The sequence below is a fragment of the Anas platyrhynchos genome, chromosome 35 (genome assembly GCF_047663525.1).
Source record: "Anas platyrhynchos isolate ZD024472 breed Pekin duck chromosome 35, IASCAAS_PekinDuck_T2T, whole genome shotgun sequence".
NCBI lineage: Eukaryota > Metazoa > Chordata > Aves > Anseriformes > Anatidae > Anas > Anas platyrhynchos.
In genome coordinates, this window is record NC_092623.1 from 2,432,365 (window position 1) to 2,451,349 (window position 18,985).

Consider the following 18,985-nt stretch of genomic DNA (forward strand, 5'->3'; position numbering starts at 1 on the left):
CCATTTGGCATTTCAGTTTCGAATCCAGAATAAAACCTATGCGTTATATTCCAGACATGCCCAAAAGAAAGACATGCACGTGTAAAAAGTAAAATTCTACCATCATTATGTCTGAAAGGTTTAAGTTGATTGCACAAACCACAAGTTTTTGCTTTAGCAGAATTATAAAGAAGTGGATGCTGTGGTTATATCTTGCTGTCTGTCCTCCTTTAGCGCAAGCTGTGCATACGGGAAGATCTTCTGCACAACTTTTTCTAGTAAAAATTACAAATTTTACAAATTACAATTTTGCACCTTTTTTTTCAATCAAACTTGTGAGAGAACTTGTCTTTCCAGAACCAATGTCCAATCTTCAATGGAAAAATCTATCAGGACTGTAACTAAATTAATTACTTTTAATTATTTTAACACACCATGCTAATTAAAATGATTTAACTGCAAATATTTTGTCACAATAAAGACTATGTCAGTCTCAAGTAATGCAACAATTCTGATAATACTTGAGAGCTCACAGACAGGTACATTGTACAGCAAACCAGATGCTATTCTTATATTGGATGACCTAGATTGCATCCCCCCCATGCAACAGATCCAGAACAATTACACTGCAGCTTAGGCTGTTATCAAATCTTTGAAGAAGCATCTGGTCCAACAAATGTTTTCTCTACTCATTAAGAAAGGAACAAGTCACAGTCAATCACAAAACAGCACAATGCAATGCCTCAGCAACAAAGAATGACCATTAACTTCATATAGTGGTGAAATAGACAGAAAAAAAAAATTTGGTTCTTATACATACGCAATTCCCTATAATCAGAATACTCTGTGGTGGAAGACAGCAGATCTCTATGGAATAGAGTAATACCAAATAGTCCGGCAACACTTAATATATAACAGCTGAACGGTTTGTTGTGTTTTTGTTTGCTTGATTTTATTTTATTTTATTAAATTGAATGCCCTTTTTGTAATCAATCCTGGATGATTTTTCTTTTGTAAAGGATTTATTCTAATTTATTATATGTGCATACGTGTGCGCTTATTGGAAGTGCTGCACTGTCTACCATGATAGCCCTCAGCTCATCATTCCCGGATGGAAAGCATGTTGTTTTTTTTTTTTCTTTTAATAACCAATTCAATAAACTGTTGAAAAATGCTTTGTATAATATAGTATTGCCATAGATCTGATGTTTGTCTCTGTCATTACGTATTGCATTCAATCAATTTACAAATGTTGCTGTGTTCCTGTTGTGCTAGTTCTCCTTATGGCATCCTGAACAGAAATCCAAAGATCAATATGTTGTCTGCTGGAAAAGAAAAAAAAAAAAAAAAAAGTAGGACATAACAAATGAATAATTTTATTTACAAAAAAAGTTCTAGTTCCCAAATGGATTCTACTAATGTTCAAATTCATTTTTCATGTTTAACACCAGATGAAAGCAAGTATCCTGCACAATACAGTGAGAAAGTGATAAAAAACACAGTTCATATTTATTGAAGATGTGAGCAAAACCATGTAAAGCCATGGCATATGGCTAGGAAAACATCAATAAAATGGTAGGTCATTCACAAAGTATTTGTAGCCATATTAAAGAGCAAAAAGTCTACATCAAGGAGCAGATGGATTTTCTTAAAAACACACTACAGTTCTGCTGTGAACTATGGAAGCAGCAAGACTACGAATGAAATTATTTGAGAAGACAAGCAGAAACATAGCTACTAGAGCTGATTCACTTCTTGCCTTGTGCATTCTGAACAAAAGAAGGGCTGCATCCAGTGAGTATCAACACCCCTTGCAGTATTGCAGCTAGTGAATAGCTACCTTCTCTAATACAATTAGTAGTTCAAGACAGCAACAGACTACTTTCACAATCTCTCTTCACAGAGCAGCAAGTTACCAGCACTTACAGGAAACAGGGACTCCACTTTTCATGAAAAATGGTATTTGTACCTGTGTAAGCTTTCTGGGAAATGTACAGTGTGTGGCTCACCTCCTCCCTGCTCCCAAACTAACTGCTAAGATTTTCACCGCACACAGTACTCCCATCTAGACTCTTGTCTCTGTAAGAATCCACAGGGATTGCTGAAACAGCATCACAACATTTCTGTACAACACGGGGGAACAAGCACCCCCTAAAACAATATGTCACTAATCAAGACCTCTTGAGCCCCCTGGGCGGGGAATGGAAGGCAAACACTAATTCTGTACACTGACCATGCATAGCTCTCCATCTCGGTTTGGTTGCGCCAAAAGAAGTGAATGAATTTGTTACTAGTGTTAACCAAATGAGCACATTTTTGCTTGGACAGCAGAGATTCCAGTTCAACGTCACATACCACCTGCTCCATACTAAGGTACCAGCTACTTATTATTCCACAATCTGCAATAACCACTACATCTTCCCTCAAGGGGTTCCAATTGCAAAAAAGTTCATCACCCATTAGACAGAAGTCTAATGCTGAGTCAGATAAGGCGTTCTCTCCAGGAACAGGACAGCTTTTCCCTCACCAGGAATACTATGTTCTTGCTATTCCTCCTCTTGGTTACTACAAGCACAGTTTGACTTTCAAGTGTCAAGCTGAATTCACAGGACCAACAGAAATAAACAAAACTTTTAATGTGTTAACTGAGTAAACATGCTTTAGGATTGCTCAAATCACAAAACAGTGATTTCCACGAGACTATTTTTACTGAAATTTCTCAGAGCACAACTGTATTTTAAAACTATTACAACAAATTCACAACTCCAATCCTACGTTCTGTTTCAAGATGGAATTTCAACCTTACAAGTTAATTAAAGCCACCACCTGGAGTGAGCTGGCTTTCAAACTGATTTCCTTTGTCTCTCTAATTCACATGCATTAATATTTTATTTTCTACAGGAAAAAAAAAGAAAAAAAAAAAAGGAATGTCATAAGTGTGCCAAAGACAAGGCAGATAAAATTATTGCAATAAAACAAAGAAAATACACTTGTTACTGCCAGGTCTTGAGACAAATGCTGCATTATACAGACATTTTAAAAGCTTACAACTGCAAATTGCTCTATTTTACATACTGTGTTCCAGCCTTTGCATTAAGATCTTTTCTAATTTTTTTTCTTCGTGTAATGAGAGAGGGAAAGTGTTGGAGTTTTATTACCTGAACATTTATTCAACAGAGAAACAAAGACTATATTATATATTACAACACATGAGCTATTAAAACAATGTGACACTATAAAATATGCTGCAATACTCATTACATGGATAACAAAGCTAAACCTGAGCAAATAAATGTATCTGCCAAACAGTCAGCAATAACTATGCAACTAGAGTTTATAATCTTTAATTATTTAAGAAGGAAAGAAACTTGTAATAATTAAGTTTTATAGGCTCCTTAAACTGTCACTTCTCGATGCTAACAAAACTTTAAAACAACTCTTTCATCTGAAATACCTCTTCATTGTTTAATAACAGATGCGATTGTTCACTTAACTAACCAACAGAATTGAACTATGGTTTTAGAACTATGTACATACAATGTAACTATTGTATATAACTATACATATATAATAGCAATATAATAATAAAATATAACTATTGCATATAACTATAACAATAGAACTACTGTTTTTAAAACTTCCACATACAGTACAGAACACATTTTATTTACTCTCTTTTACTCTAATTTACTTATTTACCTCCACAATGCGTAAACCTACATACTGGTCAAGAATTTAGAAGCTCCTCAACTCACAATGACGAATGGGATAGTGTCTTTAGATATCTTTGAACATATTTTGCCATTTTTTGCCTAAAAGCACGACGGCTCTGTACACCACATCAATTTACACCAGATAGCTTAGAAACTTTTACTGGAGAAAAATAATTAGTTTAATTCATTGAAACACATTGATGGTAACGTGTTTATTTTCTATAAAGTCTGTGCATATTTGTCATACATTAATAACCAAATGATCTGATATCTGGAATGAATAGAAACATTCAAAACAGGTACACCAAGAAGTTCTACATTGAACAGTTATAATATACAGAAGTAATGAGAAGAGAGGGACATTCAAAATTTCAGAGGAATAAAATACTTTTATAGGTATACAATTATATTAAAAGCTACTAAATTTAAAATTATATATTAAATTATGAGAAACAACAGAAAAGTACAGAAAAGCTTTCAATGAACTCCAGGCTTTTTTTTTTCCCCCCAACATGCATTCAGCCATTTCTTAACAGTTCCTACTAAAATTTTACCATAAACCTCTGTGGAAATGATCAGTCTTGAATATTTCTGAGAAGTTCAACCTCCAGCCACTGAAACCAGCACAAGTTACGTAGCACCAGAGTTCTAACTATGAAATAATACACAACATTATAAAATAAACTAAATAGATGCATTTAGCATCTTGCACAATCAAGTTCCCTTAAAATTTCTAAAAACTAAGTTTTGCTTACAACACGGGGATTCATTTTTCCTCAGAAAGTGTGTTTGCTATACAGATGGTTTATTTAATCCATTCCTACCTAAATTAATCAAAGCAATCTGTTCCCCCCCAAAAAATAATAGTCTTCATAGAGAATTCTGCTGCCATTTGACAAATTGTGTACATTTAGCTACAAGAAGTTGAAAATCCTCCATAAAGAAGTCACCACATCTAAAAATAAGTGACATTATTAAAAGGGAAGCAGGATGTGTTATTTAGCATAATATGAAATTTAAACAGTATCCTCTCAGATACACTTTAAAATGCTTTTAGTAGCACCTGTTGTTTATACATCTTCTGTGGTGAAAAGGTCAATAGAAATTCACCTGTAAGGTCACAGTTGCTAAGCAACCCTTTTCTGCAGTTCTGCAACACCAATCAAGCGTATTACGTTCCACCACCTGGTTTCAGAATAAATCCGCGCAACATCCTACCTGGCCTTCAGAGCATGCCAACCTTCCTCAGCTTCTCCACAGAACACAGGCACCCATGGCCAAGGCACTGCTCAAAAGGATACGGCCTGGGACCACCGGCTTGCGATTCACAAGAACAAAGGAGAGCTCAGTCTTCAGGAAGACCACGGAGGGCTTGATGATGTGCTGCCCAAATCTCAGCATGATAAATGATAATCTCTGCGTTCTGAAAGAGACAACAGTTAAGATAATTATGAGACTGACTTTGTTTTTCTGAGGAACAGGAATAAGACAGCCAAGTTGTCTGGGTTGCTTCTGAAAGAAAGTGCCTCCTGGGCTTACCAAGGTATCACCAACCTTTCCAAAAATATAACTGATGTGGAGACGTGACTTCTTTCCAAAGCATGATTTTTACATTGATTTCTAAAACCAATCATCTTGGTTGGGCTAAAAAATTTGGGACAGAGAGTTACTTTCTTCCTCCCGTTTTTATTCGTTGTGTATTATATACATTTCGAGTCATACGTGCTTAGAAAAGCACAAATAATATTTCACATGCCCTTTGTGAATCAATGCACACAGAGGCTTCCAAAATAAAGAAACTACATTTTCTAAATCAACCTGTCCACTAAATACCTCAACTGAAGAAATACCAGTTAACTAAGAAAAACAAATTAGTTGGTCATTTTCTGTCCATGCTTTCCAATTTGAGCAACAGATGTGAAGATCAATAGCTGTATGCAATGTTTTCTCTTAAACAGAGAACCAAAGATTCCCACTTTCATTCACTAAAATTTTCTTGTCTTTTGGAGACAACGAAAATCCTGCTTAAATAACTAAGGCACAATCCTAACAGTATCTATTTTAGGTATTTAAGCCCTAAATTATTTAACGTATTTAATTCAATCAGAAATATCCAAGATGCTGCAGAGTAAAATATGAAGTTATGAAAAATTTCATGTGACACAATACTTCAGACACATCAAAAGCATTACAATAGTATTACCTTACTTGAACCAAGTGACTCATCAGAAAATTCAGTTTTATAAGTTCCTTTGATGAAGGAAAAGACATCATTAGAGTCAAATGAGGTCTTTTGATACAGCTCTCCACATCATCACAGGCAGTTTGTGCAGCCTGCAGTTATCATGTGGAGGTTATGTCTACAACACACAATGACACTGTAAAGGAGAAAAGTCTCTTCAGGACTTATCAGATACTGACCATACTTTCAACACTGGAATGTTTTTTTATTAAAATTAACCATAAGCTGTATTAGAATAAATACATATCCAAAGGTCATATGAAAAAAAAAAAAAAAAAATATATATATATATATATATTTTTAAATATCATATATTCTTCTTTATTTTTGGAGAGATATTCAAAAAAGATTTTGTCAGCTGAGCTGACAACCTGCATAAATACACTCAACAGATTTGCCGAAATAAACATACGCAGCACTATTTGGCATAGAGTTTGGGTCACCACTGCTCTTTTTCTAATCTTAATGAATATTTTCAATTCTTTAAAAGCAATAAAAAATTAATTTTCTGAAAATTCTAAATGGATCCATGCACAGTAACCGCAGCCTGGGAAATTTAGATCAACCATGCCACATGGTCTTGGATATACCTACTGCATGCATCCAGGAAGAGTGAGTGCAATAAAAACACTGGCCTCACACCTCCCTAAGCAAGAGTCTGAAAAATCTGGTTACAGCACAATTGGTCTGACCCAAAACCTAGAACTGAAATAATCATTAGAACATTTTGAAATTTCATGTGTAAAATTAATGTATTAAATGCTTTTGTATTTGCTTACGATATAATAATATACCCGAATAGTGTATTTCTTTCTCTTAATTCAGACTAAATAACTAACGCATGTGTTTCAAATGTACGATGGTTGTATTGGTTGCACTATGAAACACTGCAGACCCCAGTATTCTCCTCTCCAATTACGAAAGGGGATTATGTTGTGTTTTTTTTTTTTTTTCTTAAACAATTATCTATTAGATATTACTTAAGCTGTTTTCTGTCCTAGTGATCCTTTGTGTTTTTTCTGTAAAGCGTTATCATCTATGCTTAGTACCAATACAAGTGCTAAAAAATACATTAGGAAAATGAGTAACGGTTGTAACTGAAAAACTCATGGCTATGTAGCAGCACACTGCAGCAAGGCTGGAATATTCCAGAGTGCAGTGAGGCAGGAAACTGCTACCAGCAGAGCAGGTTCTCAGTCATCCGAATTCTACCTGCTTATTGCTTGAATGACCTGTAAACAAGCAGAAATTGATACAGTACAGGTGTATGCATGCAGGTCATGAGATGCAAATAGTGTGTGCACAGGGCTTCCCAGCTGATAGGAATCACCTCACTAAGTCTGTTCCCCTGGGGATTTCTATTTTTCACATAATGAGAAGGTCATTGCCAGCTAAAACCATAATCTAAATATAATTTGTGAAAGATGTTTCTTCTTTAATGATAGTAGTCTTTTTAATCCCAGTAATAAGGAGGGCAATTAGGTAGTAATGTTAAAAAATGAAAGAAATCCATTTCTAATAAAAGAAAATTTCATCTCAGTTTAACACAGTTTCTATTCTGACTATTCAGATGAAAAGTGTATTTACTCTTCTTCATATTGCGCATATATATTACATTGCCTTTTTCATCTCCCTCATTTTCCTAATTAAATTTCCTTCAAGCTGTGTTCCTGTAGTTGTAGGTGGGAGTATAGTGTTAAAGGCTAATATAACAAGTGGACTAATTTTACAGTCACAACAGATCTCAGATCTGTATAACCTCTACTAGAGAGGAAGAAACAAACAAACAAAAAAAACAAACAAAACAAACACTCGCATGGGCACTCTACATTATACCCTTAAAAGTAAGAGTGCTAAAATTAAGAAAAATGTTGAAATGTACTGACATATTTTCAAATATTACCAGTTTTGTAAAATTTCAAGAACAGTCATATTATATTTACCCAGCCTCTAGAAATGCTACTCATACATTTAATGTAATTTTGAGAAGAAATCTAAACTTAGGTGTCAATTCTCCAATGTACTTGGTTTGGGGTGCTGAGGGTTTAGTTTTGTGCTTTATATTTTTTGATCATAGAATGGTTTGAGTTAGAAGGGAGCTTTAAAGATCATCTACGTCAAACAACCTGCCACAATACAGTCCACTAGATCAGTTTTCTTGAGGTCCAATCCAACCTAGCCTTGAATAGTGGATGCTGTAAAAATGTTAGCTTCAAATACACAAAATAGGTGTGTACTTGTCATGTGTCATCACCACAGAACAATAGTCTAGAATACCTTTGGAAATGACTTTCCCTGTAGTGCCCATAAGGAGAGATTGCACTAATTCTTCCTATGGTACTCCATAACACCCTTTTATTTCATCGTACATTTAATTGTCCTTAGCTAGGAGGTGTTGTGGTCACCACCTGCTGGGAACAAAGCTCAGGACTTGTGCTGAACAGTTGCGTTAGTAGTGTTCTAGAGAAACTACAAATTTGCTTGTGAGGACAGAACGTAAGATAATGCAAAATGGGCTGCTCACTTAAAATGTGTATATTGAAAAAAGCCAATTATAATACAATTATCTCTGTGTTCTAATGATTAGGAATATTTCAGAAACAAGGAGAGAAGTATTTTTAATTTAAAGTTTACCATATTACTGTATTAATGTCACCTGTTCATTAATTTTGACAATCCTTATTCTGCTACTCAGTTTCTATGTTAAAACACAGCGAAACGGCATAAGTAGTTGTTGGTTTTTTGTTTTTGTTTTGTTTTGTTTTCAAAAAACAACAGTTTTTTGTTTTTGTTTTAGTTTTGTTTTTGTTTTTTTTACTTTTTTTTTTTTAAATCTACAAGATAAGACAACTTGTGTAACACAGTGTGGTTAAATGATGCATATCATCTACAGTTAATGATGCTTGTGGCTAACTTCAGATTTTCCTATGGCATTTCCTAAGCTGCCCTTTATCCCCCACAATTATACACTTAATATATATTTGGATTTTTTCCCTCTAAAAGGTGTGATTGTGCAGAGAGAGATATTTCTACTTAGACATCTGAATTCTTCATCACATTCAATGAATGTCATACTATGAAGAACTGCCCTGCATGCTATCTCCTCTCTTGTCGTGCTTTACCATTTTTTAAATTATTCCCTCCCATTGCTGCTACTTTGTGAAGATGAAATCCACACAGTTCAGACTATTACTTATTTAACCCAAGCACATAACAATGAATTTTCTTGTTCCTAATAGTGAGGATTTGCCACTTAGATCAAAGAGAACTTAAAAACACTAACAAAAAATATTCTAAAATTATTAATTTTTTCTATTATCCCTTTCTTCCTACAGGGGCTATGTCTCAGCATCCTCCACTCTTGCCCTTGTACAAGATTTAACTAGATATTTTGAATTCTTCCAATTTCAGAAAAAGGCCTCTAATTAAAATAAGACAACGAAAAAAGACCGTCTCTGACAGACAAAATATAGCATCCCATTGCTATTTCTGTTCTGAAAAAGCCAAAAATTATTATAAAACTAGGAAAGGTGCTCAAGCATCTGACAGCCAAAGCTTAGTTTCTCTCAATGGGGTTGGTATTTAATGCTCTACGTGGCACCGAAGGGAGAAGATTGTGCAGATTGTTTTCCATTTTCACCACCCACAGAAGCTACTGAAGAGAAAGCCCATTAAATGTGATGCATGCAACCAGTCTTGGCATTGTTGACAGGGAGTGATTTCTTACATCATACACAGATTATGATAGACTTGAATCCAGTACAAGTGGCTTCACCTGCTTAATCTAGCAGCAAATATCAAAATTATTACTATTTAAACATTGTATTGCTTTCTTAGCATAGTCAAACAAGCAAAATTATCTGATCCCTTTCACCCACACTGCAGCAGTACTGTTTCCCAGCCCCCCCAGGGCTGTGTTTTTCCATTCTGCTCTCACACTGTTGTCCTCACAGTCTTGCACCTGCAAGCTCTGGTACTGCTGCTACAGCAGATTTGCCTAGGGAGTGACCATGACAAGAATGGCCCCTTTCTCCTCTTCTCCAACTGCTTATCTGTAGCTCTTGGTTTACACCAGGAGACCCAAGAACACGTCTACACAAAGTTTACTGACCAAGCAGCACCCTGCCCTGAGTACAGCACAATCCAGGTAACACTAATAGCATCATGAACAGCAACCTGATGGAGGCCTCATTAATGGATCCTGACGAAAATTACCTAATTTCTAATCACACTGATCTGACTGGGATAGGGTTAATTTTCTTCATAGTAGCTTGCATGGCACTGCATTTTGAATTTGTGACTAAAACAATACCGATGACAGATGTTTTAGCTATAACTGAACAAGGTTTTCTCTTTTTCTCCCATTCTGCCTACTCATAGCGAGTAGCCTAGGTGTGGGCAAGAAACTGGGAGTGGACACAGCCAGGACAGGTAATCTTAACCGGCCAGGGAGACATTCCATACCATGTAACGTCATGCTCAGCAAAGAAAGAAGATGGAACAATTTTTCAAATTTGTTCCTCTTCAGGCATTAAACTGCTTGTCTATGGCTCACACTTCCCTCCCAGTTATCTGGTCTGTCATTCCTATGACATTTACAGTCTTCATTAAATAAATAAATAAATAGGAAATTCAAACTTCCAGACACACACATCGTTGTTGACTGAGAAGGATACAGACACCTAAAAGGAAGCGAACAGCTCTGTAGCAACATTGTACAGCAATCACAACACTGACAAGGTAATCAACAAACACAGAATCAAGCTAGACAGCAAGAGCAATATACCACCTATAATATGCATAGAGGGCATAAATATTTTTAAATTATGTAGAATTATTTGTCAAATTCATTCCTACAACAAGTATTTTGGAATACAAATTAGGCCAACTTGTTTGTTCCTTATAATTCAGGTAACGAGTGCAAAGTTATACACAATAAATGAAAAGATTTGTGGAGCCAAAAGAACTGTATAATCCATTAAACAAAGAAAAATGAGGTCTGAGAACAGTCATGAAAAAGCTAAGCACGCTTTACATACTTCAACTGTCTATTTGTATATTGTGTTCATTAGAAGATGACTCATACAGCATCTAACCATCCTGAGAAATAATTCTGGCAGTGGAAGCTCAATGTCTGTCTGTGTGATCACATAACAGCTTGATTTTTCCTTACATTAGGACTTGTTTCTAAATATCACATTAAAACATCCTAGCTATTTTGACACCCTAGAAATACATGAAACTTTGCTTTTTCCAAACAAACATTTATTATGACTAACATGAAATAAAATTCCTGTCTTGCATTATACCGGAGCAGGTTTATGTCCATTTTATGCCAAAACACACAGCCATGAACTTAACACACAGCGATGTTCCAAGCGATAATCCTTTAAACAGAATCCCAGTGCAAGACTGTTGATCTAGATCTTCACAAACTTCTTCACCAGACATTTCTATTTTTATCAGGGAAAAAATATTAATACTGATCGTGCCGTTTTCTAAAGCAGAAAGTTGAAAGGCAGAAAAGGAAAAATTCAAAGGAATGCTACACACTGTGCAACAACTGACAGAAATTATACTGTGAAAATCCCTTCTTCCAGGGTGGCTACCTAGGGCTACCTTACATGCTAGAGGAACAATGGAAGATTGGGACATTGCTTGAGGTACGTAAGTGTAAGGAACTCTACTCTAGGGAAGGTAGAGATGGGGGAAGAAGGTTGCTACTGAGACTAGCACCCTGCACTCTGAAAAACAGGAGTTTAAACTCATCTCTTCCGAGGCTACAAACTACGAGCTAATGCGGTGGAACAGCTAGGAATACTTTTTTGCTTTACCCTTCAGTAGAAAAAGATGGCTTTAAAAATGCAGAGAGAAGAAAAGCTGTCATGTTTTAGCATTCTTATTTATTACTTATATAGCACTACATAAAGTCACTTTATAGGCTTTAGTAACACATACCAAGACTAAGTCTTCCCCTGAAGTGTCTTATTGTTTCCTTCTAGTGAACGTGATTTAGACATCTATAGTACTGGATAGAAGAGATGCGGTAAATAGAGTTGCAGAAGACAAGCTGCTTGGAGTTAAGTGAAAAGATTCAAGGAGTAAGAGTCCATGGGGAGGAGAGAGAAATGGTTCTTAGCAAAATTCTATGATGGTATTAAACGAAGAACAATCAGAAAGAGAGAATCAGATCAAGTCTGTGCCATGGCAAAAGGATGGGCCACACAACTCAGGGCCAGCACAAGAAATTGCACAAACACAAAAATCATGACAAAAAGTAAGTGCGCAATGAGCAATAGATGTTACATGGTATCACTTTTTTTTTCTTTCTTTTTTAAACTTAAAATATCGTGCTACATGATCTCATGTGGCTCCAGGCAAATATAAGATAGGTCAACATGATCACTGAGAGCATTAAAAAATGTTAGAGAAGTTTTCCCAGCAGTGTGATTTTTTTAGAGCATTCCAATATGTGGTATTAGAGCTTTAACTATACTGTATTTTTGACCATTCATCAGAACCAGCAAGAGGCGGGAGTGATGCACTGTCACGATGTACATTATGGCACTAAGAAACCAGTATTGTTGCTTAAAAAAAAAAAAAAAAAAAAAAAAAAAAACACTATTGGATTCAGTACATACCTTAAAGATTGCTCTACTGTATTTTATTCTTTTGTCCTGATTGTATTTTGTACTTTAAGCTTTTTGATACTTACTACCAGAGAAACTGAAAGATTCCAAAAGTTTCACTCTCTTCAGGCAAAACTACTTTAACTAAAGGACTGCAGAGTCAAAGTAAATCCAGACTTACTAAAAAGAAAATTATCAACAGAAAGAATGAAACAGCCAGGACTTCTGGATATTCAAAAAAAAAAAAAGAAAAAGTCCACACACACAGCAGCTCCTGACCACACTTTTTGCCCATGTGAAGTAAAAATAGTACTTGAATAATAAAACTATGGAATGATTCAAATTAAATCACATTTGACTTCATTCTGAATGCAACATATTAATATTACAGCATGGTTTTCCCTCTGTAATACTATGGATTTGCTATACTTGGAGCAATTGCTTCAATATCCAAGTTTCTCCACAAGCATTTGATCTTACTGAATTAATAAATGTAACACAAATATTTAAAGGAAAGGACAGGCACTGTACTTTACCTAACAATTCCTACAGCATATAGATAAAAAAAAGTCATTGAATGAAAATATATTTACATTTTCAGATTTACATTTATATATAGCTAATACTAGGTAGTGGACTCTTTGCATTTATGTACAGTTCATTTATGTTTAATGCTATATGTCTGAACCATTAAGACATCCCATTAGCTTTCATTTTACCACCTTATACATCTATGTGCACTCCAAACTAAAGCCATTTAAACTTTTTTTTTTTTTTTCTTTCCCTTGGGTTCTGGAATTAAGGATGTCTTGTTTCAAAGGATGTATATTCCCATCTTTCCCACACCTCTTTTTGTTCCCCCCACAAGAATAAGTTCTCCCCCATGGTCCTTATAGCATCCCAGTCAGGTGAATGACAGCAGTGCTGTAGTTAATTCAGGCTTCTTCAGGTGGTAAGTATCCAGCCCAGAGGTGCACACTGGCTGCTGCCAAACTGTATATATAACAGCTGGGAAGAAAAATACACTCCCATCTTGATGAGCAGGATCAAGGCTGCTGCACAAAAAGCAGACCATTATAACTATACAGTCTAATTATATAACTACCACCATGGTGGGCATCCATACCTAATTATATACTACACAATTAAAGATGAACTGCTCTCCAATTCTGACATTTATTTATTTAAAAGGTTTATACAATAGTCACAGGCAAAATGGAAATGGACATGACTTCCTTACAACTTCTGCTTCATTTAAACCAGTTGGACTGCAAACTGCATGCAAACAATAGAAAGAGAATAAATAGCTGTAAACAGAAAATGGCTTGCATATATTTCAGAAAACACAGACTGCACTTGTTGGTGAACTATTGTAAAGAATGGGGGTTATGAGTAAAGAAACCAGTCTGAAAAAGGCTGTACAGTGTTCTAGGTTTTACTTTCCCTCTCTGTACATTCCCTCTGATTTTCAACAACTCACATTCTGTACATACATAGTAACTATAGGTAATATACACATAAGTAACAAACTATAGGTTATAGTATGGTGTCCTGATACAGCATCTGTGAAACTACAGCTCTTAAATTGGAATAACAGAGAATGGAGAAATAGGATAGGATAGATGCACAACACCTTCATGCAGCAATAAGCTTTATCTAGAGTAAAATGATGAACACTGCACTACCTGCTGAAATAGGAATCACTGCTGCATGCATCTCCCAAGACACTTTCTATTTCAATATTTTCACCTGAAATTACTTTATGAGCCTTTTTCCACAGTAGATGTGAGATCTTAGTAAGTTAACCACTAAAAGGTATCATTCAGTTTTCTAGCTTCAGTAGGTGACTCTGAGAAGTCAGAAAGTATAACCAGGATGCAGCAACTCCAGCATTTCCTCTTTGGTTAATTTTCACAAGCAAGAGAAGTCAAAGACAGTCTTGTCCATATCTTTTAAGTCAAATTTCAAAAGTATGCATGTAGGAAGGTATTTCTGCCTAACACTGTGCAGCATAAATACTGCAGGTAAGTCAAGACCAGAGAGGAATGTATTGTGGTAAATAGCCTTGATCTGCATTTTCAAAATGCTGGCCTGCACTTTTGGTAAGGTTGAAGAATTCTTAAAATGTTCCTTTAAACATAGGAAAAGTTTTATTTATGCATGATTTCTACAATTGTATGATAGTAATGGTCTTATGACATAAGTATGTCATAGCATTTACTAATTATAACTGTAACTGTATGTGCACATCGTTCTCCAGCTTGTTTTTTATTTTATTTTTGCCAAGTATCCTGAAAAGCATGCAATTTAATCCATCTGTGACTACCCCAAGGTTCCTGAATTTGTTTCCTTTTAGGCAGTTTCAATGATTATCCCTGGACCTAGTCTCACCGTACAGAATTGCATGAGTCACATAATCAAGCTATAAACCAAGCAAATAATTCTGTATGTTTCTGCTGCATTTCTGGCTTTCTTTCCAACTCCACATCACTTCAGGCATCAACAAAAATGTTTTAGTGTTATTCTTTTTAACTTTTCAAGATTAAAAAAAAAACATTTATGGTCACATGGTGAATTGGAGTAACTGAGACATTATTATGTTCTCATTTGTCAGTAAACTTGATAACATTTTAAACAAGAATTGGGTGCCAGATGACTGCTCTGCAACTAATTCTGGAACAAATTTCTGTATAATTTACTGAAAGTGCTTTGGAGTTCCTTGCCAGCAAGGCTTTCTAATAAGATATTCATGAGTAATTAGAAATCTATAGACATGATTAAATCTTAATCTACAATCTGCAGGATGAATGTTTAGGCTGAAGCTCAGCAAACTGGCAGAGAACTAAGCTGGAGGTCCCTCTGTAGGTTCAAGAATTTGGCTGGCATTTGTTAAAGCTGAAACTCTGATTTATTTGTGAATTCCTCGGACTGCACTGGTTTCCACTGGACAGATAACTTGTAAAACAGATTGCTAGCTCATTTCCACAGCCATGCACTACAGCCTTGACTACTTGAGTACCAAGATCAAATATTTTACAGAAAGTGGGAATAAATCAGTTATTTAAAATTAAAAATTTGGACTACTATCACAGCTGTTAAATAATGGATTTAATTTGCCTTCTCTTTATTATTTAGAAGAATATTTCCATGATCCATATGTACTACACAAGCTACCCAGTTGGTAGTTCTACTTAGTCAAGCAAACTTCTTGCTAACTTTCATTTTTCCCCCAAAGCAAGAAGTTGTTCTGTAATAATGTCACAGCAATACCATAAAGCTCTGGGAATAGCTGTTTCAGAGCAGCCCGGAAATGGTTACAGCTGTTAGCACAAGGGACCCTGACTGAAGCTACTGAAAATTTCATTTTCTCTTGTTATAAGAAATTTATTTGCTTATGCAAGTGCATTTCATAGCGAGGACAAAGCCTCCCAACTTTCTACACATATAGTAGCCTTCCAGTTCCACAAAATCTATGCACTTGGCACAACAACGGGAATGTAGTCTAATAACGAGCTACATGTAGGTTAACACTAAAAAAGCATTTAAAGAAACAGCTTCTGCAAATAGCTAGGCAATTGTAACATACATGGCCACAGCTCTGATAAGCAGAGACACACTGAAAAACATTTCACTTCTGTAATAATTGTCAGCTAAAGATTTCAAAGAGCTTTGGGAAAATATATAAATATACCCAACTTGGTTGAGAGACTCCCAATCACTGTATTTATCACAGAATCACTTTGGTTGGAAAAGCCCCTTAAGATCATCAAATCCAACCATTAACCTAGCACTGCCAAGTCTACCATTAAACTGTGTCTGTAAGCACCACATCCACACTTATTTTAAATAACTCCAGGGATGGTGACTCAACTACTTCTCTGGACAGCTTGTTCCAATGCTTCACAATCCCTTCAATGAATAATTTTTTCCTGATATCCAACCTAAACCTCCCCTGGCACAACTTGAGGCCATTTCCTCGTCCTACTGCTTGCTGCGTGGGAGAAGAGACTGACCCACACTCTGCTACAGGCTCCTTTCAGGTACTTGTAGAGAGCCATAAGGTGACCCCTGCCCACCTTATATACTTACTATATAAAATGTGGATAAAACACATATAAACAGACAATTAAAGTTTTCCTAAACAAAGGAAAATTATTTTGCTAGATTCACTCATGATTCTTTTGGGATGTAGAATGTCTTCACAGAGGAAATAAATCTGAATATACTAAGAAAGTAAATGAATGTAAATTTGTGAAGATCCTCCTAATATGTATAATAGAAAAAAATAGCCAGCAAATTTTAATCAACATGGTTTCTCAATTAATATTCATTCCCCAAATTAACTGGATCACAAATTTCAATATTCCCAATTAGTCTTTCTCCATTGCAAATGTCAAGCAATCAAAAATTGACAAATATAAGAATTCAGATGGATTGTGTACCCTCAATTTATGTACAACCATTAAGAAACAGTCTAATAATAAAATCATACAGTAGAGCTTTCAACAGGAGCCACTGTCTCTTCAGCTCTGCAAGTGACTCACGGAAACTCTTTCAGAGAAAGCTCAGAGATCCTCTGTGATGCTACACGAGGTATCAAACACGAACTTCTTGTTAGCGATGAATAATGCCATTTAAATTTCCTGTTTATACACTGGGGATGTGGGGGTACATTTCTAGACATGGGGAAAGCACACCTGAAGCTGAAGTAGTAAGTGCAGTTTTCTGAACACAATAAGCACTACACAATCTGAATTGCACTATAAACCCAAACTTATGTCTTAAAATGTGCAACCAAATTTGGTGATTTTTTTCTGACCTTAATCTCTGTCAGTTCCCCATCTGTAAAACAGAGATAATACCACTTCCCTCACTGGAGCTTTGTGGAGATAAATTTAATTTAAAACCTGTGAAGCACTTGGATACTGTAGTGATGAGCAGCATAGAAAAGCCTATGAGGAAATTAATAATTCTGACTTCTGAGCCGGGTCTGAATGATGTGATGTAAATAATGCTTAAGGCCACACATCAAACAGTAAGGATAAAACAACATCTTAAATAGCCGCTCATTAATTGAGTACTGTCCATATCATGTACTGAGTAAGGAAGAAGTCTCCTGGAAAAGTACTTTAAGATTTTGCAGTTAAAGAGTTTTTCATATTGCATATGCATAACAGAAGCTGAATTTAGGTTGCAATGCCAACTTTAATGCTAACACCCTCTTCTCTCAACTACTTGCTTTTGCATTCTTAATCATATTCTTTCTGTGCAGTTTGTATGTGTAACATTTATATACAAAGAAAGAATTATGATCTCATTGTGAATCTCTCTGATTTACATGCAGAAGTGGTAATGAACAAAGCTTAGTTAAAAACATTTCCATTAGAAAAATAAAATACTGAGCTTGCCTAGGCTTGGTAAATTCAGCAAGGCTTTCTCTGAGCTTTCTCTTGAATTGCTTGGAATGGTCTAAGTGCTACTTCTGTTAACACCTACTATGTATTAGCATAAGGGATTGGGGAGATGAAAACATGTGGGGGGACTGTCCTTTCAATTTTTATCAAAGGCATTCCATTTTTAATCTCAACAACAGTAACTGACATGTTCCCTTTGCTAGTTCCTGTGAACATAGGCAGATAATTAAGCCAGAAGCACACATGGGAGTCAAGGAAAAACGGTATTGCTCCAGTATGCTCTGCAGTGCCTTCTTTCTTCCTCTAGAAATCCCCTTGCACCTTGCAGGTGAAGAGTGATAAAGCCTTTTAAGATGTATATGCAAGTTTGATAGTTGGACCAGATGATCTTGAAGGTCTTTTCCAACCTTAATGATTCTATTGTTCTAAGTCCCTTTCCAATAGCAACCCTCTTTCAGTGCCTCCCTCTCCAGACTGCACATGCATGCTGCTCTCAAGGCATCAAAAAGAATTGCAACAGCACCCTGACATCACTTGTGTGGAAGTTCTACACAAACAGTCCTGTCATCTGAGTCATGGCTGTAGATTCTAGAAAGCTGGATAGTTTCCAGTCCTAATTTCTTTGAGATGACATGCAAGTTGCTCATCAAAAGCGAGAAGAGTTACACCCAGCAACAGAAGACCAGAACCAGATCCTACATCAGCTTAAGGAGTACTTGAGCTCTAAAACTGCATAATGTGCTTCAAATTACAATGAATTTTGTGGATATTCAATAATTTGAAAGTCATCACATATTTACTGTTCATTTGACAAGAAAAATAAAATGTGCAAAAAACAGATTTCTCAGAGACTATTTGTCCAAATATTTAAGAAAATAATTAAGAAAATAACATTCTCATTTACTAACCTCATGTGTAAAACTGTCAGTGGTCTTGAATATCTGCTGGACCAAAGAAGTAAAATCTATTATATTCCAGCTAGAATATGTCTTCAGAGAATACTTGGAA